We start from the raw sequence: 19,435 nt of genomic DNA, 5'->3' as shown, positions 1-19,435 counted from the left end.
GAAAACATTTTGAGGGAAAAAACACATAGTTTAAATTGGGATAATGGGGGTAACATAGGTATCAAAACATGTGCTCCTCCTTCTATTTTATGGAGTTGTTTCTGGGAAGTTCCTGATCAGGCAGGGGCAACTCTGGCTAGAAACAGTGTGACCTTTTAACTAGTTTTCAACCAATATAACGTGAAAATAAAGGACGAATGTCATAAAAGTGTTTTTATAGAATGCACAATGAGAAACCAAGAGGTATGGGTACTTTCTCCGCGGCCCTTTCCCCTTTCGCCTTTTCGCTGTGTATGCTAAAGAGGTACTGGAGGACGGTAAGACTGTAAAACTGAATCAATAGGGATTCCTGAATGACCACATGGAGGAGAGCAGCCAGGAAGCCAGAAACAGCTTCATATTGTTATGTGAGGGGGAAATACAGTGGGTACTCAGAGCATCACTCTGCGTTATTTCTCTGCAGGTGGTGGATTTGTACTGACCAAATGGTCAGTCAGCCCCTCTGGCTAATGTGTGATGGCTGAGCTGAGTGAAGGATACTGTCTATGGCTATGTCAGAAAAATGAATTAACAATATCCTCAGATGGATTGTAATGATCGACCTTGAGAACATCATTACCACGTTCTAACAAAGTGTCTAGTCTATCAATATAATCCCAAGCCATGAAATTTATTCCTAGGTTCAGTGACCTTGCTCTTTGGTTAGGAAAGAATGAACCAAGCTAGGTTTTCTATTAAATTTTCAAGGAAGAATCATTTCAGGCACTTTATATAGGTTTCAGTACCTGAGGGAGTTTACAGGAAAGTAAACCTATATAACTCAGCACTTCCAAAGGGAAGTTGGACCGTCAAATTAATCGTCTAAAATTCCAAAGTCAGCAACTTAGCACCTGTGCCTGATGTACAGCTCTCTCTTTTGACCTCTTTCCCTCAGCTAGTCCACATCTGACACTGCCTCTAACCAACTTCCTTGTCACTGGAAACAACTATTGCCAATCTCTGAAAATTAAAAAAAAAGCTACAGAATTATGGAGAAATCTTCCCTCACACAGTAAACTTTGTCCAAGTTTTATAACTTACTTCTTTTTTTAACATTTATACTTTGTTTCTATTGCATAGACTTCCCTCTGTGTCCTTTTTAATTCATGATTTTCTTTTAGATATTATTGCCCTTAACTATTTACTCCACTCTTCCCCATAAGGATTACACATCTTTGCTTATTGTCATATTTTTGAACCACTCCTCAGGGAAGGATTTCTTTCTCCATCTCATCTTTATCAAGGCTCATCATGTGATATGTTTTCAACAATAAGTTGTGAGCAGATACAATGTACATCATGCCTGAGCAGAGGAAGCTGTAAGCATCGAGTGGTTGGTTCCTGCTGTTCTCTCTGCCAAGAGAATCTATATTCCAGATGGAGGCTGTCCTTCAGCAGTGCAACTATAAATCCCTGACAAGCAATGCAGCTGACAAATAAACCACTGTTGCTTTTTTTTTTTTTTTTTTGAGTTGTTTATTACAGCAGCATTCACTAGCAAAGCCTAACTAATATATTCTGGAGACTCAATTTGGTGCAGTTGAAAGGCCATCCTATGAAGAGAGTCAGAAAGCCAAAGTTAAAATGCGTGACTTTGCCACCCCTGGTTACGATAACTCCGAGCCAATAAATTAACTTCTATGAGTCTTTTTTTCGTATGTAAAACAGGAAAAATTATTCCTGACCTGATAAGCTAACAGGGTTGATTATGTATACTATATAAAAAAGCATTCTGAAAGTACTGAAATCACATACAATGGTTGGCTGTTAATGGTATTCAGTAGCAATATATTCCCTCAAGTATTCCTGCCTTCAGCTTTTCTGTTAAATATAAGGAATTTAGGAACATCTGGCTTTCACAAAGGGTTGATCAGGGGCAGTAAGACTGAAACAATACAACCAAGCCAAAGAGGTAATTAGAGGTAAAGATCAGGTCATCCTGCGGAAATCATGATTCAGTGGGGAACTCAGAAAACCCTAGTCAGGGTGGAGAAAGCGAGCCTTACTAACTGGAACAAAACCAAAGAGAGTACTAGTAGGGAGAGAGCTCCCCCAAACCTAGGATAATAATAAATATTTACAATAGTGTTTATTATGTGCCAGGCTCTTTATAAGCACTTCTCATGCATTTTCGCTTTATAGGAATTCTCACAGCTCTCTGAAGGAGGTACAATGCTTATCCATACTTCACAGATGAAGAAATGAGGTGCAGAGTATTAGGACACTTGCCCAAGGTCACAGGGCTAGTGAGTGCCACAGCTGGGATCCCTTTGACCAGATCAGTGATTCTATAGCTCTAAGAAAGGAAAAGGAGCAAAGTTTCATAAATTCTAAAAAACAAAAACAAAACCCACTGTATTCAAGGGGAAAACATAAAAGAAAATTGATAATCAACTAGGGTAAACCTATCCATTCCTTGCTAAGAAAAGTTATTACTATCAATACTTAAAATAGCAGGAAAAAAATGAAAAATATTAACTTGATTCTCTGTTGTTTCCAAGACAGTAATTTCTCATTAGGAATACATTCTGCTTAAAATAAAATCACCTTTGCTCTTCCTGCCCCCTGCCCCTCTGTCTTCTCTGCACTGGGAGCAACTCTCCTGCCAAAGTCCCTTAGTGCAAAGTTAGTCTGCCCCTTCTTGGTCAGGAGCACCTCTCAGCTGCTGAGCCAGTCACTGTCTGCAGTGTCGCTAAAACCACTGGAGACACTGACAGATGGAGCCTTGGCAGCTTGGCAGTCCCACACCCCCCAACCTCACGTATTCCCAGCCGCAGCTTCCGAACCAGCGCCATTTCAAGGGACAGGGCACAGCAGCCAAGTGCATTGGGGCTGGGGCTGCCATGGTAGGGGTGGCTGGCTCCAGGGCTGGGACAGGGACTGCATTTGGGAGCCTCATCATTGGTTATGCCAGGAGCCCCTCCCTGAACAGCTCTTCTCCTACACCATTCTGGGCTTTGCCCTCCCGGAGGCCATGGGACTCTTTTGGATGGTGATGGCCTTTCTTGTCCTCTTCTCCATGTGACAGAGCTGTCTCTACTTCCCATAGGTCTTTTTCCAGTGTCTCCTCTGCCCTGTTTGCTCCTTTTCCTATATCTCCCCAGGCAGTCTGGGGAACATGGCTGGCTCAGGGTTTGACAGAGGGAAGACAAATAAATACCGTATCAATAAGAAAAAACAAAATAAACAAAATCATATATGTGAACAAAGACTTATTTGCAAAGATGATAATTAGTAATTATTAAAATTTTTGTAAGTGGCATAACCCAATGACCAAAAATAGAAGAATACATAAATAATGGCATAGCCATGGGAAACAATAATCTAAAGAATAACATATGTCGAGGCAGATCTGAATCTATGCTACCATCTCAAGACATTTACCTCTAAGACCAAAGTTAGAAAGAAACCAAAACATTAGCCCGCACTATTCATGAGCAATAGAGTCATGGGTAATATTTCTTTCTTTCGGGTTTTTTGGTCTAAATTTTTAAAATTTTCTACACTGTGTATAAATTGCTTTTACAAACTAAACGAAGGAGAAACTAAACAAAGGAGATATGCCCTTCATTTTGCAGGTACATGAATGTATATGTGTGTGTTTTATTAAAACAACAAAGAATAACTAATGAAAGGATATAAATGAGACCACCTTTTAGTAGCTCCCTCTTGCCACTGAGGGAGTGGATGAAGTGAACGAGTAAGCCATATCCCTTGTTGACCAGACAAATTTATAGAAATATGATTGTAGTGGGGTTTGCATGACTCTTCGAACATGACAATGAGTAAAGTTAATTGCCCTCATAGAGAATTACTCCTGTCTTTGAAGTAGGGATTATCTCAATGAATTAGAAAATAAAAATTTAAAACTATCAGTTTTTTTTTTTTATTTAGGAACATAATACTTGAGTAGCTCTTTGCAAATATATGCTTACGGACTATTTATTTACTGTTGATTTTGCAACCCTTTTGAACACTACTTTGTATTTATCAATGTATTTACACAAGGCCAATAAGAAATTCTTTATAAACTTTATCTTACTTCAAAAGAACTATACATTATATGCATTCAGTCCATTGATAACTCAGAGTTCTACAATATGCAGTTTTTGGTGAATTTTGGTGTGTCAAAAGACATACAATTTGTTACCGTATATTTTCTTTTTACTTTAGGAAATTGTGACCTTTGCATGAGGCTAATTTCCCTTTTAGAAAGTTAACTCATTTGTAACAAAAACTTTCAGTTGTTACATTTTATATGGTAAATTATGTTTTTATATTATATTTAAATGAACATACATTTGACATAATTAGAATACTGCAAATATTCAGTATTTGGCAACATTCAAAAGCACTTCTTAGATAATTTCCATGTTTCTTAATCAAATTTTAATAGCTGCATAATTTCATTCCTGTTGACAACAAATTAAATTAATATCCTGGTGTTATATATTTAGATTTTTGTTTCTATTTGGGGCCATATTATCTAAAATTACTTTCCTCATCACTCCTTATCTGTATTTCAAAGCCTGAACTTTTAGTTCCTCATTTATCTCCCATTTACTACATATTTTCTACTTCCACCACATCTTTATGGATATCTTTTGCTCAGGTATTTTTACTTTGATTATAATCCTTCCTTAGAATTACTACTAGAAATGGATTTATTTAAACAAAAACATTTATAGATCATATCAGTCAGGATTCAACCAGAGAAGCAGAACCAACTTCTAAGACTAGATAGATAATAAATAGATGATGGATAGACAGGTAAATGGATAGATAGATGGTGACACATTAATAGATGATAAATCTCCTTGGATACCCTTTGGCCTTTACAATTCCAGTTCAATTTTCATACACACACACATACACGCACACACACCTACTGGAATTTTGATTGGGATTGCATTAGTATATAGATCAATTTGCATATTTGATATCTTTGCAAATTAAGTCTTCCCATCTGGGAATGTTTTATATGCTTCCATTCATTTAGGTCCTCTTGTTAATATATTTCCATATTATTTAGTAGTTTCAGGATAGAGATCATGTGCTTTTGTCAGATTTATTTCTAGGTATTTGGTATTTATGTTATTAGAAATTCTTTATAAAATTTCATTTTTATGTGTTCATTTTCTATATAGAAATACAATTAATTATATATATTGGCTTATATCCAGTGACCTTGTTACGTTTACTTATTAATTCTAACAGCTTAGCCGTAGGGTCCTTTAGAATATCTATATTCACAATTCATGTCATTTGTAAATAATGAGAGTTTTTTTTCCTTTTTAAACTTTATGCCTTTTATTTGTCTGTCTTGGTATGTTACACTGGGTAAGAATACGATCATGACACTGAGTAACAGTGATAATGGGTATCTTTGTTTTTCCCCCTGAATTCAGGGAGAAAATTTTCAATAATGTACCATTAAGTAGGATTTTCGCTGCATTTTATTTAACTATTCGCTATCAAATTAAGAGAGTTTTTTTCTTTTATTTCTTTTTTTAAAATTTTTATTTATTTTTGAGAGAGAAAGAGACAGCGTGAGTAGGGGAGGAGCAGAGAGAGAGGGAGGCACAGAATCTGAAGCAGGCTCCAGGCTCTGAGCTGTCAGCACAAAGCCTGATGGTAGGGCTTGAACTCTTGAACCGCAAGATCATGATCCGAGCCAAAGTTGGGTGCTTAATTGACTAAGCCACCCAGGTGTCCCTAAGAAAGTTTTTTTTTTCTATTCCTAATTTGATAACAGTGATTTTTAAGTTATAGGATATCAATTTTAATGAATTTTGGTTACTTTAAGAATTGGCTTTTTACATTGTTTCAGTCTTCCTGTCTACAGAATGCATACTTTATTCAAATCTTGTTTTCATTCTTTGAACGGAATCCTGTAATTTTCTTGTTAGAATTATTATCCTAGGGGCGCCTGGGTGGCGCAGTTAAGCCTCCGACTTCAGCCAGGTCACAGATCTCGCGGTCCGTGAGTTCGAGCCCCGCGTCGGGCTCTGGGCTGACGGCTCAGAGCCTGGAGCCTGTTTCCGATTCTGTGTCTCCCTCTCTCTCTGCCCCTCCCCCGTTCATGCTCTGTCTCTCTCTGTCCCCAAAATAAATAAAAAACGTTGAAAAAAAAATTAAAAAAAAAAAGAATTATTATCCTATATTATATTTTTATTAGAAGTTAGATTTTATTGGGGCACCTGGGTGGCTCAGTCGGTTAAGCGTCCGACTTCAGCCAGGTCACGATCTCGCGGTCCGTGAGTTCGAGCCCTGCGTCGGGCTCTGGGCTGATGGCTCAGAGCCTGGAGCCCATTTCAGATTCTGTGTCTCCCCCTCTCTCTGCCCCTCCCCTGTTCATGCTCTGTCTCTCTCTGTCTCAAAAATAAACGTTAAAAAAAATTAAAAAAAAAAAGAAGTTAGATTTTATTATATTTTCTTATTAGAATTATTCTTGGAATTTAATGATTCCATTATTAATGGGGTATTTTTTTTACCCATTACATTTTCTAACTGGTAGGATAGAAGAAAGATGTTGATTTTTTGTTTGCTATTTATAATGTATGTGGTCATTGTATTGTGCCCTAAAATTTCTTATTAATGTAAGAAGCATTTATTTGATGTCTTTTGATATTCTAGGGATATGGTAGGTGGAAAGAAAGATACTTTTCCCTCTTCCTTGTCAAGAACTGGGACTCTTAATTCTGTTTAATGTCTAATTGCACCAGCCTAAATTTCTGGACAAATTCTAAATAAAACTGATGCAAATAAACATCCTTCTTTTGTTGCTGATTTTGTCAAGAATCCCTCTGGAATCTCATCATTATGAATGATGCTAAATTTTTAAGATGCATACACTTCATTATAAAATGGGAACATCTCTCTATTATTATTTTTCTCAAAGATATTTTTGTTTTTTAAAAAATAACAGGTATTGAAAGTTTCATGGGTTGTCTTTTTGTTTGTTTTGTTTTGTTTTTGTTTTACATGGTCCACTGATAGGATCTTAAGGCTTTTATGATTTGACCAGTTAACTAGATACCCTGGTATATTTATTATCGTCTCCATTTGTAAGTGTTTTTTTTTTTTTTTAATTTTTTTTTCAACGTTTTTATTTATTTTTGGGACAGAGAGAGACAGAGCATGAATGGGGGAGGGGCAGAGAGAGAGGGAGACACAGAATCGGAAACAGGCTCCAGGCTCCGAGCCATCAGCCCAGAGCCCGACGCGGGGCTCGAACTCCCGGACCGCAAGATCGTGACCTGGCTGAAGTCGGACGCTTAACCGACTGCGCCACCCAGGCGCCCCTCCATTTGTAAGTGTTTTAATGTTCTGTTGAATTGCTGCTTCCAGTATTTTACTTACTTTTATATCTTTATTCATAAGAATGGTTAGTGTAGCACCTGTTAAGTAATATGTACATTCTTAATAACATATTGCCTTATAATAACCAAGGCATCTTAAGAATACTATAAGTTCTTAAAAAATAAAAACATTCAGTGTTTAAGGAAAGGACAGAAAAAAAAGATCAAAGTATATTTTATCACCAAACTAAAGTGTGTCTTTGAATTTAAAAATAATACATTTTCTTAGCATAAATTCTCATTGCATAAAAATGTTCATGCAAAGGCCAGGCTTTTATAAAACCATCAAAGGATGAGATAAATCTATTTGGTTTTGATATTTAATAAATTTCTTCCATTTTAACACTCTCAAAACATATCAATGTGGAATGTATTCCCACGGAAAGTCTGTCATTTCCTAGCCATACCAACTTTGGCAAATGATTTAATATCATCAAACTTCAATTTCCTCATCTATAAAACTGTTACAACAATACCATCTCTAATTGTCTCACTAGATAACTATGAAAATAAAATGAGATAATGCATGTGAAATCATCTCATAAACCATAAAGACCATAAAGTGCTGTAGGACATTTTGGATATGTGGTATTGACCATAAAATTTCAATATTTGCCCATGTCACATGCCTCAAATCAGACACAACTGCTACAAACAAAATAAAAATGCTGAATAACAAGAAAGGAGACAAAGTACCATTTATGTAATATTGAAGATTTATCAGACTAATTATTTCTCTCTCTCCCACTATTGTCGATACCAGTATCTAAATCTACATTGGTCCAATTCCATGGCCTCTTCAGTTTCTTGCATCCCTTGCTTGCAATAATTGTGCTCTTCATCCCATTTGCTTTCATAATAACTGCACGTTTGCCAAAGTCCCAGCTTACAGCATTCTAAGCTCTGACCACCGTCCTACTCTTTCAAGCGTCTTCCTTCTGTATGTACCAGTGCTAATCATTCTTCAACCTGACTTTTTCCAACAGTACACCAGTATTTAAGCCCTCTCCCATTCCTCTAGTCCTTCCTTATGTCTTGGATTTCATTGGCTGCCATTAAAAACATTGCTTGGCAAACATCCTCCACTCCCTTATTCCTCTCTCCTGTCATTGCTCATTCCAGAAAACTGAATCCCAAGCCTGTTTAAATATAACTCGCTGCGGCTTTTATGCCTGCACCCACTGGAAAGCTAAAAGTGAGCTTGTTGTAAATTGGCCTCATTTTAAATTATTGATGGTAGGCCTCAACTAGGCCTCCTTCAATGCTATTAGACTCTTGTGAAATCGCTGCCCCACTTCTCAAGAACATGGCGAATTTACATCCCCTTCCTCAAAATGCAACACCCACTCTTCTCACCTTTATCTGATAACTGGTTGTTATTTCACTGAGAAAACAGAAAGGACAGAGAACTTCCACATACTTCTGAACCACATTTGAATCTACTGGCTTCCGTAACAATTACTTCTGTCTTTTCTATTATCACGATCTAAGGCCAGCTCACCATTTGTGAGCAAGAGTCCATCTCTTTTACCTGTTAAGGGGCAGCACTTCTGATGATTGCCCTTGCTAATTCCCAACCATTAAAAATCTTCATTTTCGGCATTTTGCTGTACAATTCAGTGAAATTGTTATCTCTGCGTGCTGAATCCACTTGCCTTTCTCCCAGTGTCTGTTGAACCCATTCCAGTCAGGCTCTATGAAAACTGCACTTAACTTCACCTCCGTGTTGGCAAATCCAAATGACCGTTGCTCAGTCCTTCCCTCTCAGCAACGTCAAACACATTTAATCCGTTTCAGTTGCTCTCCTAAGACGATTTGGAATATTCTATTTTCCTCCTTCCCAAGTGAAATGTAGTCCTCCAACTAAACAGACTTTTCAAAGGAGCCATTCGAACATTGCATATATTATTAACCACCAGCTGACCTTCCATCTTCATCCTCAACAGATTTTCTGATCCACCAAAGGGACTACAACAACCGCGAGTGCGACCCCACCCCATATCTGAAAAACATTTGGTCCACAGTGTAGATAACTGCAGCTCATTATCTGTTTATCACATTTTCATTTTCCCCAAACCCTTTTATACAGACCTGAGCATCAGCCACCACAATTTTTATCTCGGGTACTTTAGAGCCGTGCTCTTGCCTCAACGATAATTACTCTATCTGAAGGCCTCAATTTATAAAGTGTCTGCTTACCTAGTGCTTATGACGTAAATGTCACAGTTCAAGTACTTGATGGAGAAAAATATTAAATGAAGTGCACTTGTTTTGAAGATAATTTCATTTAACATCTCCAAAGCAGGGCATAATTAAGTTCTTCTGTCATACAAAGTGATGAAAGCTTTAAATAAGTAACAGCTGGTTACCCCAATGATGGAGCCACAGCAGGGCAGCCCTGGGCAAAAAAGCTGAGGAAACTCAACCCAGGCAGTATGCTAATAGTCACTCATGATGACGAAGGTAATAGCTTAAATAGAAAGACACCTGGAAAAGCGATTAAACAAGTACCTGTTGCTCCTTGCATGCAGTCCAATGGCATTAATGTGTAGAAATATGAATGATAAGCACTTATCTATCAGTCCTGCAGTCAAATGCCCTTTCTGTGTCCAGATAAAAGTAAAGTTGCCTCTTTGTAGGTTGGTGAACACTTAGAAAGTGCTCATTGTTAAACGTAACTACTATTTAAAGACCACATTTAATTCAAATAAGAAATTAAATTTAGCTTATTCGTTAATTTAATATTAGCATAGTGGTCGAAACAGTCATGATCCCTATAACAAGTCAATATGATTGTTATTCCCTTAAAAACTCTTGCACAGATTTTCATGAAATCAAATTTGCAACAATGACCTTAAAATGCCAGAGTTAGCCTTTGTAAAATAAATATGTTATTAAAGATATTAAATAATTGCCTCCTTCTTTGGAAAGCTGAGTAAAGTTGTGTTTGCATGAATTTATTGTTAAAGATTTTTTTTTTTTACAAAACTAAGTTACTTAATCTGTGCGTCAACGAGGAGAAAAAGAAAGTTTGAGTTATACACTTTGTTCATCAGAATTGTTCTTAAGTCATATTGTTGATCCTCTTGAGTTAAAATCATTTTGAAGGCTGTTACACGATTAACTCTCCTAATTAGCATTTTATTATATCATTTTAAAGCAATAATTTATTATCGTTTATTAAGCATTATTAAGCAAGAAAATTTAAAGCAAGCAAGCATTTTAAAGTGACAGCAATGTATTAGTCACCAGGCCTGTGTCCTCAAGAAGTTTATTAATCACAAGAGAAAACAGATACAGAAGCAAAAATGCCACAGTAATATGTAAAATGCTAAAATTGAGATATAGAAGCACAAAGAAATAGCACGGAACCCTGATTGTGAGTTCAGTTACATTTTCCTGAAGGAGATGTGCCCAAAATAGATCTTGATAGACAAGTTAAAGATAGGAAGGGCGGGGGGGGGGGGGGGGGGGGGGCGGGTATGAAGAGTTTTCCAGTCAAGGGGAAGAACAGGAGCAAAGGCACGAGGGTGCGTAATAGCATAGCAGAGTTTGCCCTTCATCTCCGTAAGTAATTGTAATACACAAAATGGTTAGTGGTGTCTGGGGAAGAAAGCTAAGGGATTTTCACTGGGGCTTTTATATGAAACGAATGTTAAAGAGCTTGGTCTTTAAGGAGATTTAAAAAGGAATTAAAACCACAGCTCCCTACTGTAGTATAAAGGCTGGGTGTAAGTAAGACAAAACTGAAGTTTCAAAAATCTTTCATGGTTACCTTTCTGCCCAAGTAGCAATTCTCAACCTTTTTGGATTCAAGATTTTAAAATCTTACAAATTATTGAGGGTACCTAAGTGCTTTTGTTTACGTGGGTTCTAGCTGTCAATATTTACAGTATTTGAAATTAAAAGAGAAATTTAAAAGAATATGTATTTATGAAATTAAAAAAAATGTTTAGCCCATTATATGTTTCAAAAGTAAACATATTTTTTGAAAAGTATTTATTCAAAATATCATAAATAAATACACAAGTAAATTTGTATATTACTTAAGAACATTGAGCAGTGGCTTTTGTTTTCTTTTGTTTTCCATTTTTGCAAATAGCATTAATTCCCAGATTAATAGAAGACAACTGGATTCTATTTTCTTCTATATGCTGTCTATGGTTCTATGTTGTTTTGGTTAAAGTATATAAAGAAAACTCAGTCTCACATAGATAATACAGTTGGAAAATGGAGCAGTATTTTAATAACCTTTACAGATAATTATCGATATTCTTCTTTGATATTACCCTATTACTCAACCATAGTAGTTTCTTAAAGGTTAGTTGTAACACAGAATCTGAAACAATGTCAATAAACTTTCCGTATACTATTACATTAAAATCCATTCGTCTCTTTTGCATTTTGAATGGATCTTTCATCCCTGTACGATTTTGTAACATCGTGTATTTATTACTGGGTAAAACTTTGCTCACCAAGCTATACTAGTCTTTCATTTTGACACATTTCATTATACATTATTAAAAAATTACATTTGTTAACAACACCATTTATCTCGTCAGAAAATTCTTTATGAGTTGAAAAGCTATCAAGCTCACGGTGATAGTACATGTTTTCCAAAATTCCACTTTTTGCTTGAAACCTCAAATGTTATTATTGGCAACAAATAACATCAGTCGTTTTAAGTAACAAGCTTACTCCCTTCGTTTTTGAGGAAATATCTGCCATATACCCAAGTTTGAATAACCATAATTTATCTGTCAGCCATTTTTCCAAGTAAAAATGGCATTCCATGAAAAAAAGCAGCTAGTTCAGCTTGGAACTCAATCTCATAAGAGTTTTTCCTTGAGACAACCATCCAACTTTGGAAGTTTAGAAGTGCTTCGTTTTTTGTTATGTAGAAACCTGGTAAGTCGAGATTTAATGAAATGAGGAATTCTGACTACTTCTTCAATAGCAATCAACTGAGATTGCTTCCCCCCACCCCAAATATAAGTGAAGAATATACTGACTAATAGCACAGTTTTGGTGTCAGCGTCTTGATTCATGTTAAGGAATGAGCACTTTTACCCACAAGTGCTTTTGCATCAATAGTGCAAAGGTCAACCTGGTGAAAAAGAAGATATTTTTGTATTATTATAAAAATAGTTTTTACTTCACAGCTATGTAAAATATTTGGGGGGACCCCCAGGTATCCTCAGGCCACACTTGGAAAAATGTTCTGCCAAAGCCTCATATATGCATCTGGTTCCATCCTACCACTGAATTAAATTAATTTTATCACTTTGAAAAACCACCTTTTTTCTCACTTCTTAATTCCATGTCCTTTCCCTTCCCTATCTTCATTATACGTAAACCTTTCCATCTTTCAACATCGAGTCTACTTCATTTCCATTCCACATTTCTGAATGTATTTCTGTATTATTGGATTAGACAAATAATTGTATGCTGGAGTCAATTTTATGTGTCCACTTGACAGGCTAAGGGATGACCAGATAAATGTTATTTTGAGGTATGTCTGTGAGTGTGCATCTGGGAGAGATTGTCATTTGAATCAGTAGACCATGTAAAGAAGATGCCCCTAACCAATATGGGTGGGCATCAGCCAATATATTTAGGGCCTGAATAGAATAAAAGGGCAGAAGAACTACGAATTTTATGTCTTTGCTCAAGCCAGGATATCTATCTTCTCTTGCCCTTGGACATCAATGCTCCTGGTTCTTAGGCCTAAGAATTCATACCAGGATTTATACCACCCTGTGCCCCCAGCCCCCCCAAGTCTTGGGCTTTTGGATTCAGTCTTATACCACTGGCCCCCCCGGTTCTTTGGATTGGAACTGACCTTTCTGGTTCTCCAGCTTGTAGATGGAAGATCATGGGACTTCTCAGTCTCCATAATTGGGTTAGGCAATTCCTATAATAAATCCCTTTGTAGACCTATAGGTCTAGATCTAGGTCTAGACACTTTATAACTCCTCCTACTTCACTATAGTACGCGGCCCAGAGTTGAGCATATAATAAATAAAGATATTAATAATAGTTTGAATTTTATAACTCAATATTTTTAGGGTAGATCACAAATACATATATGTATTGTACATGGTATTTACACTATGTATGTAAGTGTCTTTATGCAAAAAAAAATTAATATGAATTATTTTTGAAATATGTTCTTTGGGTAATCAAGGAATATCAGAGATGTACTTAGCTGATATGGAATATCAATTTACAAAGCAATGTAGAGGACATGGCATACAAATATTATGATAACATAGCTATGTATAGTGGAAAGAAAACTGCGTTGGGAGATAGAAAATCTACCTTTAAGAGTCCACACATAATGGACTGAGGAAACCATAGGGACTTAGAGCAGCCACAAAACTTGGGTCCCAGTATCTTTAACAGCAAAATGCTCCCCTTCACTGTGATATTTAAATGAGAAATTTTATGAGAATTTTTTTCTTATAAGCAAAGTAGCATTCAAATGCAATCTTTTGGTGTTAACTATTACCCTGAGACTTGCACATTAATTGCAAATTAGTATCAGGTATAAGATGGCTAGACACACATCCTCCTATAGGAGGACTTGACACATCAGTGAGATATCTTTGAGTGTTCAGTCCAAAAACAGCTGAGGTACACAATACTCCACTTAGAAGACGACTTGAATATTGGTTAAGAACTACATATGTACACAGCTCACACATAACCCATATAAAGCAGAGAGCCTTTACTTTGAAAGCCTTCAGGAATGACAAGGCTCTGAAGAGATGATACAGATTTATACAGAAAACACAAAGATATCATAAAAATCATCAGATTTATCTTTTCTCCTTTAAAGTTTTACCCTCATCCTCTACAACCCCCAGCTCTCTCTAAAAGCATTCTGTGTCCTCTTTCTTACCATACTCAGGTTCTCTAATGTGACCACCCCTTCACTTCATCCAGGTCCCTACTAAGAGCACTTTCCCCCATTCTGACTACTGTCCTTTTGAAGATGACAGCAGTAGCCTGTTGAATAAAGTGTTCCATCTTGTACACAAAATCCTGAAGACTAAACAGTGGAAAGTCAAGACTTAGAGTTTTTGTGGTCATAAACACACACTTGGACCAAAAAAAGTATAAGCATGTGAGTTCTTAAAATGAAGTTGGGAAAAAACTATCTTTAGAGAATATGAACTATGCCAGTAGACAAGTGCTCTGACCTTCCTTTTATGCAAATGGATAAGCAGGAGAGGTAGTTTGCATTTTCAGAGGTCTTGGTGGGAATGGGTCGTCATGGACTCTACACATACTCTACTCCGCTCCCTTGCCTGTCTCAATCACCATGTTCCCTCATTCCTACACTCCCTGGTATTTCTTCTCAAATAAACTGCCTGCACTCAAGTCTTTGTCTCAGGTTCTGCTTTCAGGGAAACCCACACTCAGACAATCACCAGCTTTTATGAAACATGCACTACATTCCAGAATCTTCACAAATGACATCAAATCCTGAAATAATGCTGGTAGAGTCCTCATCTTAAAGATGAGGAAATGATGTTTTAGACAGATTAATATGCCCAAAGCCACATAGCTAATGTATAACAGACTTGGATGTGGGTATCTTTGGACCATTCAACTCCAAAGTTATACTATTTCTTCTATACGACACCAATTTTGTCAATAGTCACAAACATAAATTGAAGAACTCCTATATGCAATACCCTTGGGAATAACAGTTCAAATGATTAAGGAAGTTTTTTAAATCTATGTGCATCCTATCCATTGTGAGGTCTGAGGTTGGAAGTTTCTAACCAGATTAGTTCACTTTGAGGGTCCAAAAGTAAGCATTGTTCTGGAAGTACTAGCATCATTTTATGGGTTTCATAAAATTACATACCATTTCACAGAAACATAATTTCCCTCTCCATAGACCATAGACAATTTTCTCAATGTAGCCCATCTTCTTGTTTTATTTTACCAAAACCTAATTCAGCACTATTATAAATGTTCAAAAAGAAACAAGTCGTAAAATAGTGTGTTTCTATTATCTTCGTTTTACAGGCAAGTACAATGGAATGCATATTGTTGTTTGTCATTTGAATTATCATAAATACTTTATGTACTTTTTCAAGAAGCTTCAGTTTAGGAAAGGGATGACTCACAAATTTAGAGAGCTTGCATTTCATAAGTATGTAAATGTAAATGTACAGAACTTAGTAACTTTTACGAAGTTTCATACTGTTAGAAGTAATGGGGCATCATACAAACAACGGTCAACTGGAAATGAAAAGCATGTGAATTCTTATTATTATTCCTTTCCTACGGAGTCCATAAACACTTGGTCAATTTATTTTATGTATCCTTAGCTACAAATGTCTTATTTGTAGAATAAGGTTAACAATCAGAAGGACCATTGACAGAATAAAATAATGATTGGTAATAACTTCAGAAATATAAGAAGGTAATAAATCAGTTGATATGAAAAGATTCTGTTTCTAGTCTAGCCTTCAGTAAATTTCAGAACATTTTAATCATGTGTCCAGATTATGTATGTTTCCACAAGACCCACTTCCTCGTTTGTTTGTCTCTTTGAATTGATGTCTAAATAGAGAAGTTGGGGACACCTGAGTGGCTCAGTTGGTTGCGTGACTTTAGCTCAGGTCGTGTCTCAAGGTTCAGGAGGTCAAGCCCCACATTGGGCCGGCTGCTGTCAGTGCAGAGCAAGCTTTGAATCCTCTATCTCCCTCCCTCTGCCCCTCTCCCACTTGAGCTCTCACCAAAAAAAAAAAAAAAAAAAAAAAAGATTTTTTAAAATAAATAAACAAATAAATAAGTTGGCTTTAGAGAAGAATAACAAAACAAACTGGCATTTCTTTCATTGTATCATATTAATTATGCCAGATCTCCACAAGCCTTAAAAATACAATAATTGCAAATTAACATTTATAAAGCACTTTTTTTTGTGCCAGGAACAATACTAAAAACTTTACATTCATTATCTTCTTTTAGTTTAATCCTAACACAACCAACAAGTCAGGTCTTATTATTCACATGTTATACCTGGTGAAATTTGAGCTATAAAGGGGAGAGCTGACTTACACAAAGCAAGCATCACACAACGAATCTTACGAGTCAGCCTCCACCCCAGGTTTCCTGCTCCTGAAGCTTTGCTCTTGCTACTTCTTTATTAATATGATTGGGTCTTAGCAACTACATGGCAATATTTAACTAAATAAAATTATTTTCTTAAACATTAGACTTAACCAATATTGCACCTAGGAAGTTTTATGATAGGCCAATCATTGATTTTATAGATCAAGATATAGACAGACTTACAGATAGGTATTCCTTATACATAAATCTCAAAATTGAGAATTCTGTCAGGTGGACCTCTTTTCCTTGGCAAAGCTGACATACAAACTAGAATTCTGAGTATCTGTTGAGCCAAAATATTAGCAATCAGAAATTACAAATAAGTGATTTTAATGATAAATCCATTTGAACACTGCCTGAAATGCTTCTTAACATCCATAAAGATATTTTTGCTAGCATAAATGTAAAGTGTGTCTGAAAAGGACCGGTCTGTATGAGAAGAAGGAAGTATTGGGAAGTTCTGTTTGTTTACGGATTTGCTGGAGAAGATCGTTGAGGGTTTTTTCTTTGTTTGTTTTCTTTTTATTAGAAAGTGGATAAAATATTTTCATCTGATAAAATTGTTCTACGATAAAATCCACTCTCCTCCCCAAGAAAAAGGGGGTTAAAAAGCATAGGACTTTAAGAAACCAGGGGCTATGTTACAAAATCCACCAGTAAGACTAACACCAGGAGAGACTGGGGGCCGCAGTCCAGGTATAGAACACAGAATGTCTGCCACGTGGTGCAAGGCCAGAGGAGCAGAGGGGCAGAGGAGAACAGTGACCATAAGACTACGGAGACACTGGGTCAGAGACATTGAGTGAAGTTTCTCCCAGGCAAGGAAAAGAGTAGCATGTACCAACAAAATTAATAGGGATGTGCTAAGAGAGCAATGATCATCTTTCTCTGAAGAACAGATTTTAGCAGAAGGTGGGTCTGAGCCATTGAAAAAAATCCTACGGCAGCCTCTGTGTGAGAAGAAAATGAACCTATGTGTGCGTTAGCACAGGTTTCTAGCTGTGCTGCTTTTTAAAATTTAATTTGTTTTGTTTTTTATTATTTTTCTTTTGTAATTAAAGTATAATTAACATACAGTGTTATATTAGTTTCAGATATATAATATGATTCAATAATTCTATACGTTGCTCAGTGCTCATCAAGATAAGTGTACTCTTAATCCCCTTTACCTATTTCACCCCTCACCCCCACATCTCCCACTGGTAACCACCAGTTTGTTCTCTGTATTTAAGTCTTTTTTGGTCTCTTTTTTTCTTTGTTTTGTTTCTTAAATTCCACATATGAGTGAAATCATATGGTAATTGCCTTTGTCTGACTGACTTATTTCACTTAGCATTATACCCTCTAAGTCCATTCATCCCTGTAGATGCAAATGGCAAGAGCTTATTCTTTTTTATGGCTTAATAATATTCCATTGTATATAATACAATGTGTTATTATTACTTAAGTTAGCAACTTAAGTGTCTCTCTCTCTCTATATATATATATACATAAATATATATATATATAGCTTAATAACATTCCATTGTATTATATACATTATATTATATACAATGGAATATTATTAAGCTATCTGCATATAAAGACACTTAAGTTGCTTCCATATCTTGGCTATTGTAAATAATGCCTCAATAAACACAATAAAATGCATATATGGTGGGGTTTTTTTTCTTTTTTTTAATTTAAATTCAAGTTAGTGAACATATAGTGTAGTCCTAGCTTCAGGAGTAGAACCCAGTGATTCAGCACTTACATATAACACCTAGTGCTCATCCCAACAAGTGCCCTCGTTAATGCCCATCACCCATTTAGCCCCTCCCCCCACCCACCGCCCCTCCAGCAACCCTCAGTTTGTTCTCTGTATTTAAGAGTCTCTTATGGTTTGCCTCCTTCTCTGTTTTTATCTTATTTTTCCTTCCCTTCCCCTATGTTCATCTGTTGTGTTTCTCAAATTCCACATATGAGAGATCATATGATATTTGTCTTTCTCTGACTTATTTCACTTAGCATAATATGCTCTAGTATCATCCCATTGTTGCAAATGCTAAGATTTTATTCTTTTTTTATCACTGAGTAGTATTCCATTGTGCATATTCATATATATATAATATAATATATATTTATATATGTCACTATATATAAATATATATTATTATATTATATTATATTATATTATATTATATTATATTATATCTTCTTTATCCATTTATTAGATGATGGATGTTTGGAGGTACATAAATCTTTTCAAATTAGTGTTTTCATTTTCTTTGGGTAAATACCCAGTAGTAAAATTACTGGGTCATATGGTAATTCTGTTTTTAATTTTTTGAGGAACCTCCATACTGTTTTCCACAGTGGCTGTATCAGTTTGGATTCCCACCAACAGTGCACGAGAATTTCTTTTTCTCCACATCCTCACCACCACTTGTTATTCCTTGTCTTTTTGATACCAGCCATTCTGACAGGTAAAAAAGGATATCTCATTGTGGTTTTGATTTGCATTTCCCTGATGATTAGTAATGTTTGTGTGCTGCTTTTGACTAAGGCAGCTATCAGGCTGCTTTTTCATTTTCTAAGTTAGAATAATAAAGGACACCTTCGAGTTTTTAACTACTAACTCTACATGGAGGTCTCCCTAATCTATCTCTCTTTAACCCAGATACCTCCCCTACGTCTCCCTCTGAAAGATGGAGTGATTTATCTGATCGATAAGATTAGGCAAAAGCACTAAGAATGCACAGCTCAGCTACTTTCAGGCTCTCTTTTTGGAATCAGTTGGCTGTAGGAGGCACATTCTTCTCTCTGTGACTGCTGTCATGAGGAATGACTTCCTACAGCATGACTGGCAGGGGAAATCTCAGCTCTGCAGACCTGCCCGCTGTCTTATAATGAGTCTCCAG

At 36.2% G+C, this 19,435-nt stretch overlaps 1 protein-coding gene and 1 pseudogene across 2 annotated transcripts in view; one reads left to right on the top strand and one right to left on the bottom strand.

Moving 5' to 3' along the window:
- The window catches only part of GRM8 (glutamate metabotropic receptor 8), a 763,463-nt gene that overhangs the window by 25,511 nt on the left and 718,517 nt on the right, over positions 1-19,435 (bottom strand). The window lies entirely within an intron of this gene.
- Positions 222-3,064, top strand: LOC112866800 (ATP synthase F(0) complex subunit C2, mitochondrial pseudogene; annotated as a pseudogene).

Source organism: Puma concolor, chromosome A2 (assembly GCF_028749965.1).
Source record: "Puma concolor isolate L17-30 chromosome A2, mPumCon1.1.hap2, whole genome shotgun sequence".
NCBI classification, from domain to species: domain Eukaryota; kingdom Metazoa; phylum Chordata; class Mammalia; order Carnivora; family Felidae; genus Puma; species Puma concolor.
Note: the sequence above shows the minus strand (reverse complement) of the source record. Positions and strands in the feature narration are given on the sequence as shown.